Genomic DNA, 17,426 nt, shown 5'->3' with positions numbered 1-17,426 from the left:
GCTATTTCTGTCCTTTTATATGCTTTATAGGTCATGGAGTATACATAGATTTTTTGAGTGTTGAAGTATTTTACTCATAACACAATTTTCCAATAATTTGCTTTAGGGTGAATAAAAATTTGTTGAAAATTCAGCTTTGTTTGCCATAGTATGTAGTTTCATTAAACTCAAGATTTGAGAAAAACGTGGAGCTTTTCACCCTCCATTCGGTCAGAATGCATATTCAGTATAGGGATTTCCAAGCAAAACGTGTTTAAAGAACTCCATTATTCTTATAAACTTCTCCTTCCAGATGTTATGTAAAGATCCGGGCTTCACAATTTTCTAAAAGTGTTGGCTGTCCTGGGTTCGATCCCCGGGTTGGGAAGGTCCCCTGGGGAAGGGACCGGCTGCCCACTCCAGTATTCAGGTCCGGAGAATCCCAGGGACAGTATAGTCCAAGGGGTCGCAAAGAGTCGGACACGACCGCGCGACTTTCACACTCACTCACGCATTGGCTGTCCCGGGGCTACGCGCGCTTATTTCGCGATTCAGATATAACTACTAACTTTTCCGTTTCAGACTTTCAATAATTGAAACAGGGCATCCGCAGCTCAGAAATTGACCTCTCGTGGCTGTGCAAGTGGGGGAGCGCCCTCCCCGGCGCCGTGGGGCAGCGCCCTCCGTGGCGCCGTGGGGCGTGTCGGGAAGGAAAGGGGACACTCCGAGGACTGCGGCCCAAGGGGCGGGCCTGAGCCCGGCCTTCCCGGCGTGCCCCGCGCGGCGAAGGGGACTCTTAACGTGAAGCGCCGGGTGACTCAGCCGCGTGGCCGCGCGGGCTGGGGCAGGGAGGTTCGGGGCGCGCGCCGTTGCGGCACGGCCGGTCCCCGCGGCGGCTGCTGGCGGCGCCGTGAGCGCGCGCGCCTCCCAGGCGGATTCGGGCCCCGGGCTCCGGAGCGCGGCGGGAGCGTCAGGTAAGTGGCCCGACGCGAAGAGCCGGCGGGGGTGAGTGCGGCGGCGGGCCTGGCCCCGGGAAGTGCCTTTGTGTCGGGGGGTAAGGGGACCCGCTCCTCAGGACGGCGCTCGGGCGGCAGCCCTCCGGGTCGTACCCCCATCGAAAGGCCGCGGCGCTGCTATCATCTCGAGGAAAAACGTTGACAAACGGGTTCCAGGCGCCGGTTTTCGTGCTGAGGGTAAAACCTGGTAATCCGGGGAAGAAGGGGGGATCGCTTTGCGTGGACATACGTCTACACAGTCGGGGGACAGCTGAAGTATAACTTGAGTTTCCTGCAGGCCTTTGGTGTTTTTATCCTAAAGGAGGAGAAATAATGAGAGCCCGGGAGTGTTTATTGATAAAACATTTGCCTGTTTTGTTTTTGTTTTCTGGCAATTCATTGAATTCACTAAAAATTAGGTCGTTGGGTCGGACTTCTCGCTCTTTGCACCCCTTCTTCAAAGTCTTCCTTCTCTGCCACCCACAAATTACCAGCTTTCATCGGTGCTGAAGAGCTGGGGGAGACTGAACTGGTAATTTTCTTTTAAATAAAACCTTTTTATAGCGTTGAGTGTCTTCAGTTCTGCACTATTCAAAAAATCTCTTCTCTTTTGGAGTTTGTGATTCTTTCTGAAAATTCCAGGATTGATCCGATTTATTTTTAAACGAGAAACCAGTGAATAAACTAATAAGATAAACAGGCGGCAAGGAACTGTTAAACCCGCTTATGAAAATGCATTTTTCAGACCCTTTAATAGTCCCCCTGTTAGCTGTTAAAGAACTAGCAGCAGCTGTTACCTGAGAAATTAAGAGTTTTTAATGGTCCCCAGTGTTGTTATCACAGCTGAATTTGATTAATCCAGTCAAAAGAACTTCATCCTCAACTTATTCTCACCCTCCCTGCAACGTCTGGGACAGTTCTTAAACATGAATTTGCTCCTTGAAAATGTAAATACCCCCCCAAAAATGTAAATACCCGTCTCCCAATTTTTTGTATATTAAAATTGTTTATATAATTTTAAAGATTACTTTCCACTTGCAGTTATTACAAAATATTGGCTATGTTCCCTGTGTTGTATAATAACATCCTTGAACCTGTCTTACACCTGCTAGTTCTTACTTCCCACTCCCCACCCCTTTGTTACCCCGCTGCCACCCTGTGATCACTAGTTTTTTCTCTATATCTGTGAATTGGCTTCTTTTTTGTTATTTATTGGTTGTATTTTTTTTTTTTACATTCCACATATCAGTGATACCATGCAGTATTTATCTTTCTCAGTCAGACTTTTCACTTAGCATACTGCCATCCGAGTCCATCCATGTTGTTGCAGATGGCAAAATTTTGTTTTTCATTTTTAGTTGAGTATTAGTCCATGGCATATATTTACTACCTCTTTATCCATACATCTGTTGATTGACGTTTAGGTTCCTTCCATATCTTAGCAATTGTAAATAATGCTGCTATGAACATTAGGGTACGTGTATCTTTTCCAGATTAGTGATTTTGGTTTTTTTTTTCAGATGTATCGCCAGGAGTGGAATTGCTGGGTCACATAGATCTCATTTTAGTTTTTTAAAAACTTCCGTACTCTTTTCCATAGTGAGTGCACCAGTTTACATTCTGACCAATAGTGTAAGATGATTCTCTTTTCTCCACATCCTTGCCAACATTTGTGTTCTTTTTGATGCCAGCCGTTCTGAGAGGTGTGCGGTGATAACTCATGTGGTTTTTATTTGTACTACTCTCAGAAATTTGATTCTGGAAATCAGTGATGGGTCCTGAGTCTGCATGTTAAGCAAGCACCCCCTTTCTGGGTCTGTTATTGGTGATCCAGGGACCACACTTAGAGAAACAGCAAAACAGACTGGCCTGAGAATTTTTAGAACTGGCCAACTTCCTTATCCTTTTGTTGATTTTTATTCTGCTTTGCCCCCTAGCCAATCATAAGCCAAAAAGGTCTGAGTCTTTAGAAGGAAACTAAAGAGTGCTTTCTTTGACTCTGCCATCAGGGTGAGTGAGTGAAAGTCACTCAGTTGTCTGACTCTTTGCGACCCCATGGACTATAGAGTCCATGGAATTCTCCAGGCCAGAATACTGGAGCGGGTAGCTGTTCCCTTCTCCAGGGGATCTTTCCAACCCAGGGATCAAACCCAGTTCTCCTGAATTTCAGGCAGTTTTTTTTTACCGTCTGAGCTACCAGGACATTGGGGTAGGAAATACATATTCTATATGCCTTAGAGATTACTGTGTACTAAGTTGCTTCAGTCATGTCCAACTCTTTGTGACCCGATGGGCTGTAACCCGCCAGGCTCCTCTTGTTCATGGGATTCTCCAGGCAAGAATACTGGAATGGGTTGCTTTGCCCTCCAGGGCATCTTCCCAACCCAGGGATCAAACCTGCTCTCTGACGTCTCTTGCATTGGCAGGTAGGTTCTTTGCCACTAGCCCCACATTGGAAGCCTGCCTTAGAGATAGTCTGTGCCTGTTAATCTGTCCTTTTATCTTTCGGGGGCCTGCTTCCAGTATCATCAGCTCATTAGAAATGCCATTAGGCTAAATCTCCCCCCTCCCAACTAATTTCAGTCTTCTTCCCTTTAGAACCAGGACAGCTAATGCTGTGTAATTCTCATGGCCTTGAACTCAGATTTCCTGTTATGTAGCAGTGCCAGTAGCATTTACGAGGGCTTTCAGTTTATCTGAACATTAATTCAGTCATCAGATACCCCAGTAATGCCTATTTTGTAGTAGGCCATTTTAGCAACAACATTACAAAGATGTCACAGAGTTGCATTGCTCTCTTGAGGCAAATATGAAGGCTGGATAACCTCTGCTGCCGAAAGCTTTTTCTGTTTTTTAGTCCTTCAAATATTAATAGACGTGTAGGGATGAGGTTAGAGTTAGGCTGTGTGTTTTCTGACTTTTTTTTTTGTCTTTGGTTTCTTCTTAGTGTCTCACTTTTGTTCCTAACCTATTACTGTTGATTCACAAAATACTGTTGTCTTTCCTTCTATAACCTGGGCTTTCTGATTATTGCGTCTTCCTCAGGGACGGGGGAGCCTGTTGGGCTGCCATCTATGGGGTCGCACAGAGTCGGACACGACTGAAGCGACTTAGCAGCAGCAGCTGCTGCCCCTGAATCTGTACATGCCTACTCCTCCTTGGCTAACTGGAGTAAAAAGTGTAGGGAAATTGTTGGAATGCTGAATGATTTCTAGTTGGAAGACCCAGAGTCATGGAACTGTGAGGCTTAGAGATATAAGGGAACCTATTACAAATGTATACAGTGCAGTCCTCTTGCTTTTTTTTCCCCCGCCTCTTGCCTTTTAAGATGAGGAATCTAAGAGATGAGATGGCAGAGTGAGGACCCCTGGCTCCTAGCCCAGTGTTCTTCCCACTAAATCATCTCAAGAAAAATGCTTCAAAAATGGAAGCAGTTTAGAGAAATTCAGTTATAAGTAGATGAAGAAAACTGAGACTTTCACATGAATACAAAAGCAATATTTGGAAAAATGGAGATGGAAGGAGAGTGTGTTCTAACCACATAAACCAGGAAGAGTAGGAATACTAAAATAAGGAATTCTGAAGCTTGAAATAATGAGCAAATAGTTCTCTTGTAATCCCAAGAAATGTTATGAAGTTGGTATTTTTTTAATTCAGTAAAGGTTAAGATAAGTACATTGAATTTTTATTAAATGTTGGATGTTTGAGCAAAGTCCAGAATTTTTTTAACTTGCCATGTAACTATACTGTTGTCCTTACCCAAATTATTAGGTATCTCTGTTGGAGACAAAGTAAGACTGATCTAACTGCTAATCTGATTCCATATACCTCTTATGAGAAATGAGATTATTGGAATAGTATATGCATTTCTGGAATAGTAGGAAGGAAAGAAGTACAGATGAAAGAAGAGAACTCCATGCTATTTTTCTTAGAGTCCCCACAGTAGACGTTTTTGGATTGTTCTTGTATATTCAGGAAGGTAGAATTAGAAATAGTAAGGATTTGGAACTTTCCTGGCGGTCCAGTGGTTAAGACTCTTCACTTTCCCAGCAGGGAGTGAGGGTTTCATCCTTGGTGGGGAAACTTAAGGTTCAGCTTGCACCAGGGTGTGGCCGAAAAAAGAAATAATAAGGACTTATTAATTAGTAGACATTGTTATGTACCAGACTGATTAGTAGACATTGTTTTGTACCAGACACTTCCGCTCAACATGTCTGCATTTCTCATTTAATTTCCTTCATTTTATAGCCAATGAATCTAAGACATAAAGAGCTTAAGTTTGCCCAAAGTCATACACCTGTCAGTGGCTAAGCCAGCGTTCAAGCTTAGACCGACTCCATCAATTAATATTTATGCTCAGTAGTGCCCTCCTTATTCTTCTTCACTGGGCAGTGGTTAAGAATGTGGGCTTTGGAGCCAGTTTTTCCTGGGATTAAATCCTAGCTCTTTCATTTACTAGCTTGGACATTCATCAGTTTCTTTCTCTGAAACAGAGGTTGTAATAGTAGCTACTTCAGAGGGTTATTAGGATTGAGTTAATTCATGTAAAATGCTTTGATCTACACCTGACTATTGTGAGTTCTTGGGAGATGCTGACTGTTAATTGGTTTTTTAAAAATAATTTACGATACTGTTGATATTTTCTTTAGATTTAGATTGTCCTTTCGAGTGTTTAAATGTTAAGGCTTTTATAGTGTAGATATAAATTAAACTTTCTTTCTTACTGTAACATGGGGGAGGCAGGGCTTACTAAAATTTTGGAAAGCACTGGGGTATAGTAGAAAGATCTGTGACATGATTTGGTTAAGGTTATTAGAGAAAGTTCACCTTTCTTAGAATAAAACAACTAATGATCTATACTTTTATAGGAGGGCCACAGTATATACCTTAAAACCATGTAAGATTCCTTCAGTGTATTTGCCTTAAAACTCTTTTGGTGGGAAAGGATAAAATTTTAATTTTTGCAGTTATATCTATGTATTAGTTTGTTGGGACTGCCATAACAAAGTACCACAAACTGTGGTTTAAACAGTAGAATTTCCGGAGGCTTGGAAGCTCAAGTTCATTTAAAGGCCACATTCTGAGGATTTAGGGTAACAGACTTCAACATATGAATTTTGAAGGAAACACAATTTAATTTAGCTCATAGCAGTCTGTTTAGGGAATTAAATGCCAGGTAATCTGTCCCTGGTGGCTCAGTCAGTAAAGAATCTGCCTGCAGTGCCGGAGACCTGGGTTTGATCCCTGGGTGGGGGAGATCCCCTGGAGAAGGGAATGGCAACGCACTCCAGTATTCTTGCCTGGAGAATTCCATGGAGAATTCCAGAGGAAGCTGGTGGGCTGCAGTCTATGGGGTCACAAAGAGTTGGATACGGCTGAGCAACTAACACAGTCTGAACGTTCTGTTGTCCTTATTGAGCGCCTTCCACCTTGGGACTTGAGGATCATGCTTTATCCTGTGCCTGCCCACATGTCCTGCCTTCCACCTGTTCCTTAGAGCTTGCTGTTGAGTCCCCTAAGAAGCGCATCACGCCTCCACATTAAGTCCTTGTGTTGGATTTAAAGCTATCAAGATTATTCTGTCATCCTATTGAGTAACCTGCTTGAGAAACTATTTCATGTATTTAACCTAAATTCCTCATTTGTCTGGTATCCCTAATATTTCTTCTTGAATCTAGATGGAAAAAATGTCAAGATCTCTTAAGTAGTGATATGTCATTTTCTTCTTAAACTTTAAAAAATTTAAAGTATTCTAAGATTTTTTAAAAACTTCCACCATTTTCTCGAAGAGTTCCCTGTTTTTAGAGGTACATTTTCCTTTTTTTTTCCTCATTTTAAAAGTAGTTAACACATTCATTTTAGAGACTTTGGCATATTCAATAAAACAGTTTTTTAAAAATCACATATGATAAGCCTATAGTTAAGGTAGAATATTAATATTTCTAATCTTTTTCTATGACTAAATTGTTTCAACTTGCCTTTTTAAAATCTAGTTTATCAGTACTATTTCATGCTATTTTAGTTATTATAAAACATTTTTTAGTCTTTTCATGTGATGAATTATATTAATTTTTAGAATGTTAAGCCAACCTTTGTATTATCCTTTTTTATGTATCTGGGTTTGATTTTTTTTTTAAAATAATTGGTATAGGATTTTTGTGCTTATGAGAAAAAGTCGTCGGTAATGCTTTTTGGAAATGTCCTAGTGAAGTTTTGAGTCAGTGTTATATGCTGGCCTCAGAAAATGAATTGGGATGTATGCCGTTTTCCTGTTCTCTGGAAGAGTTTATATTGATAAGATTGATATAATTTCTTCCTTTAAAGATGTTGAAGAATTTGCTAGTCAAGTCACTTGGTCCTGGAATTTTCTCTAAAGGATGGTTTTAATTGTGGATTATGGTTCTATGTACTATTTATATACCATCAAAATAATCTGTATCATCTATTTGTATATAAATACAGGCACATATATATTAAGTTATTTGTTGAAGGGTGTTAGTGTATACCATGTGGAGATTGGACTAGGACAAATTTTTTCTTCCTCAGAGAACCTCAGTTCTGCTCTTAAAGCCTTGGAATTGGATCAGGCTCACACACATTATCTAGGATAATCTTCCTTATTTAACCTAAAATGATTAAATACTTTAATCACATCTACCAAAAAACTTTATAGTAACACCTAGATTAGCATTTGATTGAATAACTGGGACTGACATCTGGGCTGACATCTAAAACTGACCATCACAGTTCCTCCACAGTCTTGGCTCTCTTGCTAGTTGTCTGACGCCTTCAAATAGATGTGGTTTTTTTTTTTTGTTTTTTTGTTTTCTTTTTTGGTTTCACCCATCCCATTCTGATGGATGCATTATTCTAGGGGATAGGACTTACCAATGCATGGAAGTCATGGTGGGAACAGGGAGGAAGGCAGACTTCAACTTGGCACAAAGGAAAAAAAAAATCCCCCCCCCACCCCCCAGGCATTAGTGGCCAACAATAGGATGAGCTAATAATAAGCAAGAGATTCTTTATTTTGGAATAATTTTAGTTAGACTGGGCTGAACTAATAGTGTTTTTGTAGTCCTAGATGGAAGGTGATTTGGACCCCAGATCTTTTTGAGATTTATGATTGTGGGGGTAAAATTGGGAGCCCATCATCATCAAGTGACCAGCATTTAAAAAAAAACAAAACACCTATCATTTTCTGTCACCATTATTTTATAAAAGAAAAGACATTTAATATAAAAAAATGAAGTAAAACTTAGTTTAGGTACCAAGAAAGCATTAAACTAACATCTGCCACAATTCTTTAGTTCACATTTTAATATTTTTTAAATCAGGCTGTGTCTTAAAATCATGTATGTAATATGATAGCACTTTCTTGAAACACTGTTCTTAGATTGATGTCTTAGTCAATGTCAGTTGTCTTAGAATTGGGATAATAATTATGTTTGTATGCATGCATTACATTATCTCCGTTGCCCTCATTTTTGCTATGTCAGTGAAAACTTTCGACACTGATTAATACTGACACTGATTAATGCTGGTCCTTGAATCATCTTCTGACACAGTGACTGTAGATTGTCTCCAGAATTTTCAACATTTGTTCTATTGCTACAGTACTGCTTCATAGATCTGTCCCCTAAGACCTTCAGATCTTGCCATACAAGAACTCAGCCTTTCTTATCAAATGGCCTACTATATTGAATAATACATTTAAAATTTTAAAAATTGTACTCCCTTGTACTGTTTAAGACATCATTGCTAATAGTATAGATCTTGGAAATTTCCTGGAAATTTGCCATTAAGTAATCTTAACTTCAGTGTCTCTTCCTGTTATATACCTTGGATTGTTCCTAGCTTAAAGTTGTCATTAGAATGAGCATAACTAGTTGAATACATCAAAAGATAGAAGCACCCTGTGTGGAAATTACAGGATTTTATCTACTCTCTTTTTAGGTAATAAAGTTGAGAGTTATAGCAGAATTAAGTAATGTCTTAAATTGAACTCGGAACTCAAGATTGTAAAATCATCTGCTATCTGGAGTTAATTGATTTAGAGGTTCTTTCAAAGCAACTATTTAAACAGAAAAGGTGCTAGGGGTGTTCATTACTGGCACAGAAAGGTCATATGTCTTGGCTCCAGATCTTTGGCTTGAGATCATATCTCCAAACTTGGGAAACTTAATAATAGACTTCATGAAGTAAATCAGAAGTAAATCTCCAATAAGCAGAGATAGCACAGCTTAAGGGTACCATGCGTTTGACTCTGAAGCCAGAAGCCTGTGTTTGAAGCCTGGCTGTACTATTTATTGCTGTGTGACTGTGAGAATTTTTCTTCTTTATTCCTCAGTTTCCTCATCTGTAAATAAGGATAATAATAGCAGCTACTTCATAAAGGTTTTTTGTTGTTTTTGTTAGTATTAAGTTAAATAACATTTATAAAGTACTTAGAATAACATGTAGCAAATGATATATGTTAAAATCAACAAAGGTTAGTCCATCTAGACTTAAGATGGACTGTTTGTGGTAATTTGGCATATTGAATCTCAACTGATTAATTAGTGATTCTAATGTAGAATGTGTTCTTGAGTAATTGAGTTTATATTTGGTCATTTAAGGATGTAAGAAAACTTTGCATCTTGAAAGGGGTTGCAGTATTTAAAAACTTCTTCAGATAAATTAATGAATCTAAGTTTAAGGATTTACTGAAGGTTTTTTGAGTACTTTAAGATTGGCTTGATAGGCAGTTGAAGTACTAAAACACAAAAAGAACATGCTAAAAGATTGTGCTGCTAAGTCGCTTCAGTTGTGTCCGATTCTATGCGACCCCATAGATGGCAGCCCACCAGGCTCCCCCGTCCCTGGGATTCTCCAGGCAAGAACACTGGAGTGGGTTGCCATTTCCTTCTCCAATGCATGAAAGTGGAAAGTGAAAGTGAAGTCGCTCAGTCGTGTCTGACTCTTAGCAACCCCATGGACTGCAGCCTACCAGGCCCCTCCATCTATGGGATTTTCCAGGAAACAGTGCTGGAGTGGGGTGCCATTGCCTTCTCCCTAAAAGATTATAAGTATCGTTAAAAATGAAATATCAAACTTAGGATACTGGGGATTCAACTATATTTGTCTCTTTTTTGTCTTATTAGTGAGTAAAAAAGTTATTCTCTAAATCCTTTTGTTTAATAGTTCTTTTAATTAGGTGATTTGATAAAGTTGTAAAGGAAATTGTTTAAAGGCCTTTAGACAATTACTAATTGAATGTAAGGTCTTTAAGTCTTAAATTCAGGTAACTGTAATACAGTCTTCTGGCACAAAAGCTGTTTTTGGACCTAAGTTTATTGGCAGAAAGGCTCTCAGAGCAGTAAGTTAGGAGCGTCAAGTAGAGGAGACAGGGAAGTGTATCCAAGCAGTTACAATCTCGCCACTGCCATCCTTGTGCTTTTATCTGCCAGCCTGGCCTCTGCCAGCAGCTCATACGCGAAAATGAAGGCGGGAGTGTGGACTCGGGCGCGCTGCCTTTCTCCCCTGCATCTCCCAGCTGCTACCCTTCTTGCTGTCACCCCACTGAGATCCTGTCACGCCTAGACAGTTCCAGTAACCTCTTACTCTCCTTGTCCATCTGTGGTTATATTTATTTTAAAGCAACATGTTGAATATGAAACTTCTCTATGTAAAAACTTCACCTACAAGACAAAGTCCTTAACTCTGTTTTACTTTATAATTCAAGGCCTCTGTAAACTAGCTGCAACTTGTTTTTCAACCTGTGTTCTCCTAGGGTTGTTCTGTACAGCCATCTAAGTTGTGTGTTGTATAGCTCCTTAAATGGTGGTGTGCGTGGGGTTCCCTGAAGTTGTATGGTATGATGGTTACTCTGTTTTCTCCCACCCTTTTGTATTAATCCTTCACTCTGACCTGGCTGGTCTACCCCTCCACTCCTTTCTTATAATAATAAAGCACCTTTTCACTCTTACTTTTCTACCTGTTATACATCATTTAACCCTGTTTTATGCCCTTTGTTTTCTTTAATAGGTAGAACCAAAGTTCTACATCTAAGAACCAAAGTTCTCCGCATCTATGGAGATGTGGAGTATTAAACAGCCATTAAAAGAATGAGGAAGATTTCCAGTCACTCCTGCGGGGTGAATTTTGAGATATAGTGTTAAGAAAAACAGCCAAGTACAGAACTGGATATGGTATTCCATCTTTTGTATGAGAAACAGAAGAATTAAGAATTTATATGTATATACACATATTATCTATAAAGAGAAACATGAAGGATAAACAAATTAATAAAACTAGTTATGTGTAGGGAATAGATAGGAAAATATTGGAGGGGAAGGGAGAGATATCTCTGAGCATTCCTTTTTTGTAACACTAACTTTTGAACCATGTAAATGTTTTACATAATCAAAAATTAAAATAATGAAAAATAAGCTATAGTTGATTAAAAAACAAAAATGAAGCTAAATTACAGGACATACAGAATAAAATAATATAACTAAAAATAAACATAGCATGCTGACGATACATCCCTAGTGAAATGTAATTCAAGGACAAAAAGAATTAGCCCCCAAAAGACACTTAAACTTAGTGGCTTTAAATGTTAGTAACATTAATGTTATAGTTTTAAAACTGAATTATGAGCCAAGATTTTCATTGTGAGAGAAAAGATATAGTACTAATATAAAATAAGTAAAGAAAAACCATAATGTCAAATTTGAGGTGAAAATATCAGTATAAACTGTTTGTGTTTTAAAAAATCTCCAGGTTTGCTTCTAAACCATTTCAGTAGACTGTAACACCCCAATAGATAAGATACCTGGTGTTCAGATCTTGATTTATAAATGCTTTTGTCCATTAAAAAGAAGAATTGGCTGACTGTAAGTCAGAGTCAGAGATGGTGAAAGGTGAGCTTAGAAAACTTATATAGGAAGTAACCTCAAAAAACCAATAGCTGCTGCTGCTGCTAAGTCGCTTCAGTCATGTCCGACTCTGCAACCCCATAGACAGCAGCCCACCAGGCTCTCCCGTCCCTGGGATTCTCCAGGCAAGAATACTGGAGTGGGTTGCCATTGCCTTCTCCAATGCATGAAAGCGAAAAGTGAAAGTGAAGTTGCTCAGTCTTGTCTGACTCTTAGTGACCCCATGGACTGCAGCCTACCAGGCTCCTCCGCCCATGGGATTTTCCAGGCAAGAGTACTGGAGTGGGGTGCCATCGCCTTCTCCAAAAACCAATAGAATTGTGTTTAAATGACAGATGAAGGCTTGAAGGGAATCCCACTAGCCATACCTGAGACAATTTGAACCAATAACTGGAGAAGTTAGTTATTGGAGAAGTTAAAAAAAAAAAAGATGGTAATGGATCATTTTAATGCATTAGATTAAAACAAATCTTTGAGTTCATAATTAAACTTAAAAAGGAAGATACAGGGAGAGTGAAGTAGTAGTTCTACTTCACAGAAGAATGCTAGACAGTAAATGTAGGAAGAATGATAAAATTAGAAAGTCATCATTTTGTAGTCCCAAACGTAAATGTATTAATAATTGGTTTGGGCAAGAATCATCAATAGATGCTGAAACCCCTGGGTGAAAAGTTACTGGGAGATAGGATATCAGATCTCTTTTTACAACAGAAAGAGCTGTTGCTACCACTTTATCCACATAATCAGACATTCCCTGTAGTGGGGCAGCCTGGCATTACGTGACTCTGATGTGATGGCAGTTTGAAGGGCACAACTGTATTCTTGTTTAAAAAAAATTTAACTTGTATCACATCACATGGAAACAATGAGATGGATGTTAGAACTGACCTACACTTTTTAATTTAAAATAATTTTTAAATTATTTTAAAGTATAAATATTTATTTAAATTTAAATTTATTTAAATATTTATTTAAATAATATTTAAAGTATAAATAATTTTAAAGTATAGTTTATTTATAATATTTTATTAGGACAGCAAAGTGATTCAGTTATATATTTTTTCAGATTATTTTCCACTGTAATTATTATCAGCTACTGAATGTAGTTATGTGTTAGATGGTGAATCCTTGTTGCGTATCTATTCTATATGTAGTAGTTTGTATTTGTTAATCCTGTTCTCCTAATTTGTCACCCCTCCTCTTTCTGCTTCGATAACCAAAGTTTGTTTTCCATGTCTGGCAGTCTGTCTGTTTTGTATATAGGTTCATTTGTATTATTTTTCAGATTTCACGTGTAAGTGGTATCATAATTGTCTTTCTCTGACTTAGTATGAAATTCTCTAGGTCTGTCCTCCATGTTGCTGCAGATGGCAATATTTCATTCTTTTTTATGGCTGAGGAGTATGCTTGTGTGTATGTGTGTTTGTATGCGCGTGCATACACGCGCACACACATCTGTATCTATATATCACACTTTCTTAAGCCAGTCATCTGTTGATGGTCCCTTGGGTTGTTTTCATGTCTTTGCTGTTGTACATAGTGCTGCTGTGAACACTGGGGTATGTGCATGTTTTTGAACTAGTGTTTTTGTCTTTTCTGGATATGTGCTCAGGAGTGGGATTGCTAGATCATATGATACCTCTATTTTTAGTTTAAGGAACCTCCATACTGTTTTTTGTACTTGGCTGCGCTAATTTATATTCCCACCAACAGTGTAGGAGGGTTCCCTTCTCTGACCTAGACGTTTTTAAAAAAGTCAATTTCATGTAAAACAACTGTCGCCCAAATTGTGGCGGTAGGGACAGCAGGATGCAGAATATGAAAGACTCAGAACAGCCAAATGTAAGGAATGAGCCTTGATTGACTTATGGATCCCAAAAAAGATTATGCAGGAAAATATTAGGCCAATTGAGTAAATTTGATTATTGGTTATATATTAGTATTATGCAAATGTTCATTTTCTTAGATGTGAGAGCAATACTGCTGTGTGTTTTTTTAAGAGAATGTTCTCATTCTAAGAATGTGCTTGCTGAAGTAACTTGGATGAAGTGTTGTAATGTTAACTTTTAAGTGATTCAGAAAAACTTGTGTGGTGGGGGAGCAGATGATCATTGGTAAATCTGAAGGATATATAAGATTTTACTGGTTATAATAATTTTTTCAATTTTCTGTAGATTTGAAAAGTTTCAAAAAAATAATGTTGAGGAGAAAATCTTTGCTTCAGAGCCCAGCTCAGATTTTATCTCATATGAAGACTTCCTTTTCCCAACCACACTGTCTAGAGGTGATTTTCGCTCCAACTTCTGTGTTTACTTTATAATCCCCAAACCTGAGTGCCGCATAAGAGCTGCCTAAGAAGTTGACTTTTTAATTTTTAATCACAAATTCCAGACTCATTGTAAGAATAGGCCCGAGAATCTGGAACTGCTGGTTTGAACCACCTGTTCTGTATTTATTACCTGAAGTTGCTTGTCTTGTTCATATAGTCCCACCTCTTCAGTGGGAGCTTGAGGCCAACCCTTGAGAGCATCACTCTCCTTTGTGTTGCTCCGTACCGGCACACAGTGTGCCTTCCACACAGTAGGGGTTTGGTAAACGTGCTGGCTATAATATATATGTTGGGACTAATTTGTTGATAATCTGAAGAGACTACCAGAAACTTCTCCATGGTTTTGAGAGATGTAAAAAAAAAAAAGAAACCTAGCTGATAAAAGCACTTAGTCAGTACAAAAGGTCCATTAGAAAGATGTATAGTTTTTAGTTCTAAAACTACAGGTTTGGTTTATAGAAATAACATGTTACCAGCAAATGTTTGGAATTAAGAGTTAACAGTGGTATCATAGTTGAGTTTTATTGCCTCTGCAAATGGATATATAAGGACTCTAGTACTTGATCTCTATGAAAATACAGATACCCAGAGATACAGTTTTCTCCCTCTACACTTATTGATGTGATTGACACATGGCACTGTATATGTCTAAGATGTACAACATAATTTGACTTAAATACATAATGATATGACAGTAGGTTTAGGGAACATAAATCTCATATAGAAACATGACAAATAGAAAAAAAGATTCCTTTTTTCCTTGTGATAAGAACTCTTAGGATTTACTCCCTTAGCAACCTTCATAGGTAAGGTAAAGAAAGCAGTGTTAATTATCTGTATCATGTTGTACATCTCCAGCACTTATTTATCTTATAACTCGAAATGTGTACCTTTTTTTTTTTAATGCTAAGACGATTTTTTTTAATCGGATAATTGAGAGGTTTTGGTATTGGAATTGAGATAATGAATGAAAGTTGAGGTTAGGTGTTAACGCAGGAAAGAAGAAACAATTAGAGATTTAAAGAATAAGGTCTTTGAAGATTTTTATAGGCTTGAAGCTGGTTTTGAGTATATAAAAAGTAATAATAGCTAACTTTTTTTTTTTTTTAGTGTTTACACATGCCATAGATTGCTTTGTCAATTCCCTTAATTTGAGACTTAATGAGGAAATGGTATGGGAAATGGGAGAACATTTCATAGCATTAGTTCTTTGAAAAGAAAAAAAAAAAAAGAGTTAAGGGAAGGGAATTGATCTTTACCAGGGATTAATTATATAGTTGCTTAGACCCACAGGAAGAGTATATAAGAAAGGCAGGTGTATGAACCTTGACCAGTATTCAAGAAAAGCAAAATCTTGCACAGAAAAGTATTCTAGTATAGCTGCAATATTAACCTAACTTATCTTTAAAGTATATAATGTATTTATGTGTATTAAAATAGCTGAAATAAACATTTTTACTTTGAATTAAAAACTTGACTAAACACTCTTATAAATAGTAAAAATGCTCTAGTATTAATACATCTAATTATCCACACATTTAAAAAATATTTCATTGGAATGAATTATGGCAGTAATATTTTTGGGTAAAGCAAATTTTTACTTCCATATAGTAAGAGAGCAAACAGAGCTACATTCTGAGTAATAAACTGGTATGCGTGCAACTGCCATCGCCATTAAATTTAATGCTTTATGAAACTTAATAATTCTAAACTAGCAATCACTGCAGAAAAAAAGTGAGTGGTTAAGATATAATTTTAAAGATTAAAAGAAAAAATTTCCCTGTTGACAACTTAAAACCATTCTAGAAGTTCTAGATAAATGACAGAAAAATGATGTCAAGATTGTTAAATTGGACAATTGTATTGACAAATAAAATTAATCAGTGGAACAGAGTTTAAAAACCAGACCAAGCATAAATTATGTTAGTGTTTGATTAAAGTGCCATCTCAAATCAGTGTGGGGAAAAAACGGACTCTTGAGAATATATTAAGGCAGTTAGTTGGTTAGCCATTTGGATTTTGTTAGATCTATACTAACTGGGCTTCCCTGCTGGCTCAGCCTGCCAATGGTGGGAGACAAGAGTTCGATCCCTGGGTCGAGGAGATCCCCTGGAGAAGGAAATGGCAACCCACTCCAGTATTCTTGCCTGGGAAATCCCATGGACAGAGGAGCCTGGTGGGCTACAGTCCATGGGGTCACAAAGAGCTGGACAGGACTTAGCAACTAAACAATAACAAATTCCTGAGGGAAAAGTGGAAAGACACAAAAGGTCAGGTTCAAAGGGCAAGTTAGGCAACTGAGGCAAAAAATAATTCAGAGAATTCTAAAAGTAGTAGTTGTTTAACCTCTGTCATGTCCAACTCTTGCGACTCCATGGGCTATAGACTGCCAGGCTCCTCCTCTGTCCATGGGATTTCCCAGGCAAGAATACTAGAATGGGTTGCTATTTTCTTCCCTAGGGGATCTTCCCAACCTGGGGATCAAGCCCACATCTCCTGCGTTGCAGGTGAATTCTTTCTCCTGAGCCCCTGGGGAAGCCCTAAAGGCAGTACCATGTGTCATTTTGCTGAATCAGAAAGAAACGTAGCTGAAATCAGTAGAACCATACAATAGAACATAGAAAGTATATTCAAAAGTGGAGGATGACGTGCTTCAAGAGCCCAATAAATGGTAACTAAGCAGTTGTATAAGGGAGATTCATATAACAGATGTGTCTCTTGCTTTTGTATAGCACTTCATGCTTTTTTTCCCATACATCTTAATTGAGAAAGGACTATCTAGCTTTGTAGTGGCTGATACCATCCCATTTTTATGGATGAAAACACTGACGCTAAAGAATGTTTTCTTGGTGGTGAGGCTTAATTATCAATAGTAACAACACCAAAGCCAGAAACTGCTTTGCCTCAGTCTAGTGGGCGGTCTTCGGAGAAGGCAATGGCACCCCGCTCCAGTACTCTTGCCTGGAAAATCCCATGGACGGAGGAGCCTGGTAGGCTGCAGTCCATGGGGTCGCGAAGAGTCGGACACGACTGAGCGACTTCACTTTCCCTTTTCACTTTCATGCATTGGAGAAGGAAATGGCAACCCACTCCAGTGTTCTTGCCTGGAGAATCCCAGGGACAGCAGAGCCTGGTGGGCTGCCGTCTCTGGGGTCGCACGGAGTCAGACACGACTGAAGCGACTAAGCAGCAGCAGCAGTGGGT

At 38.6% G+C, this 17,426-nt stretch overlaps 1 protein-coding gene across 3 annotated transcripts in view; it reads left to right on the top strand.

Moving 5' to 3' along the window:
- Nucleotides 1–556: 556 nt before the first annotated feature.
- The window catches only part of KCTD20 (potassium channel tetramerization domain containing 20), a 36,980-nt gene continuing 20,110 nt past the window's right edge, over nucleotides 557–17,426 (top strand). For all 3 annotated transcript variants that reach the window (XM_055571580.1, XM_055571578.1, XM_055571579.1), the window contains exon 1: nucleotides 557–953. The gene's annotated coding sequence lies outside the window, so the exon portion shown is untranslated. The remainder of the gene's footprint in view (nucleotides 954–17,426) is intronic.

This window comes from Bubalus kerabau, chromosome 3, assembly GCF_029407905.1.
Source record: "Bubalus kerabau isolate K-KA32 ecotype Philippines breed swamp buffalo chromosome 3, PCC_UOA_SB_1v2, whole genome shotgun sequence".
NCBI classification, from domain to species: domain Eukaryota; kingdom Metazoa; phylum Chordata; class Mammalia; order Artiodactyla; family Bovidae; genus Bubalus; species Bubalus kerabau.
The sequence above is the reverse complement of the archived record's forward strand: the minus strand, read 5'-3'. Positions and strand labels throughout refer to the sequence as shown.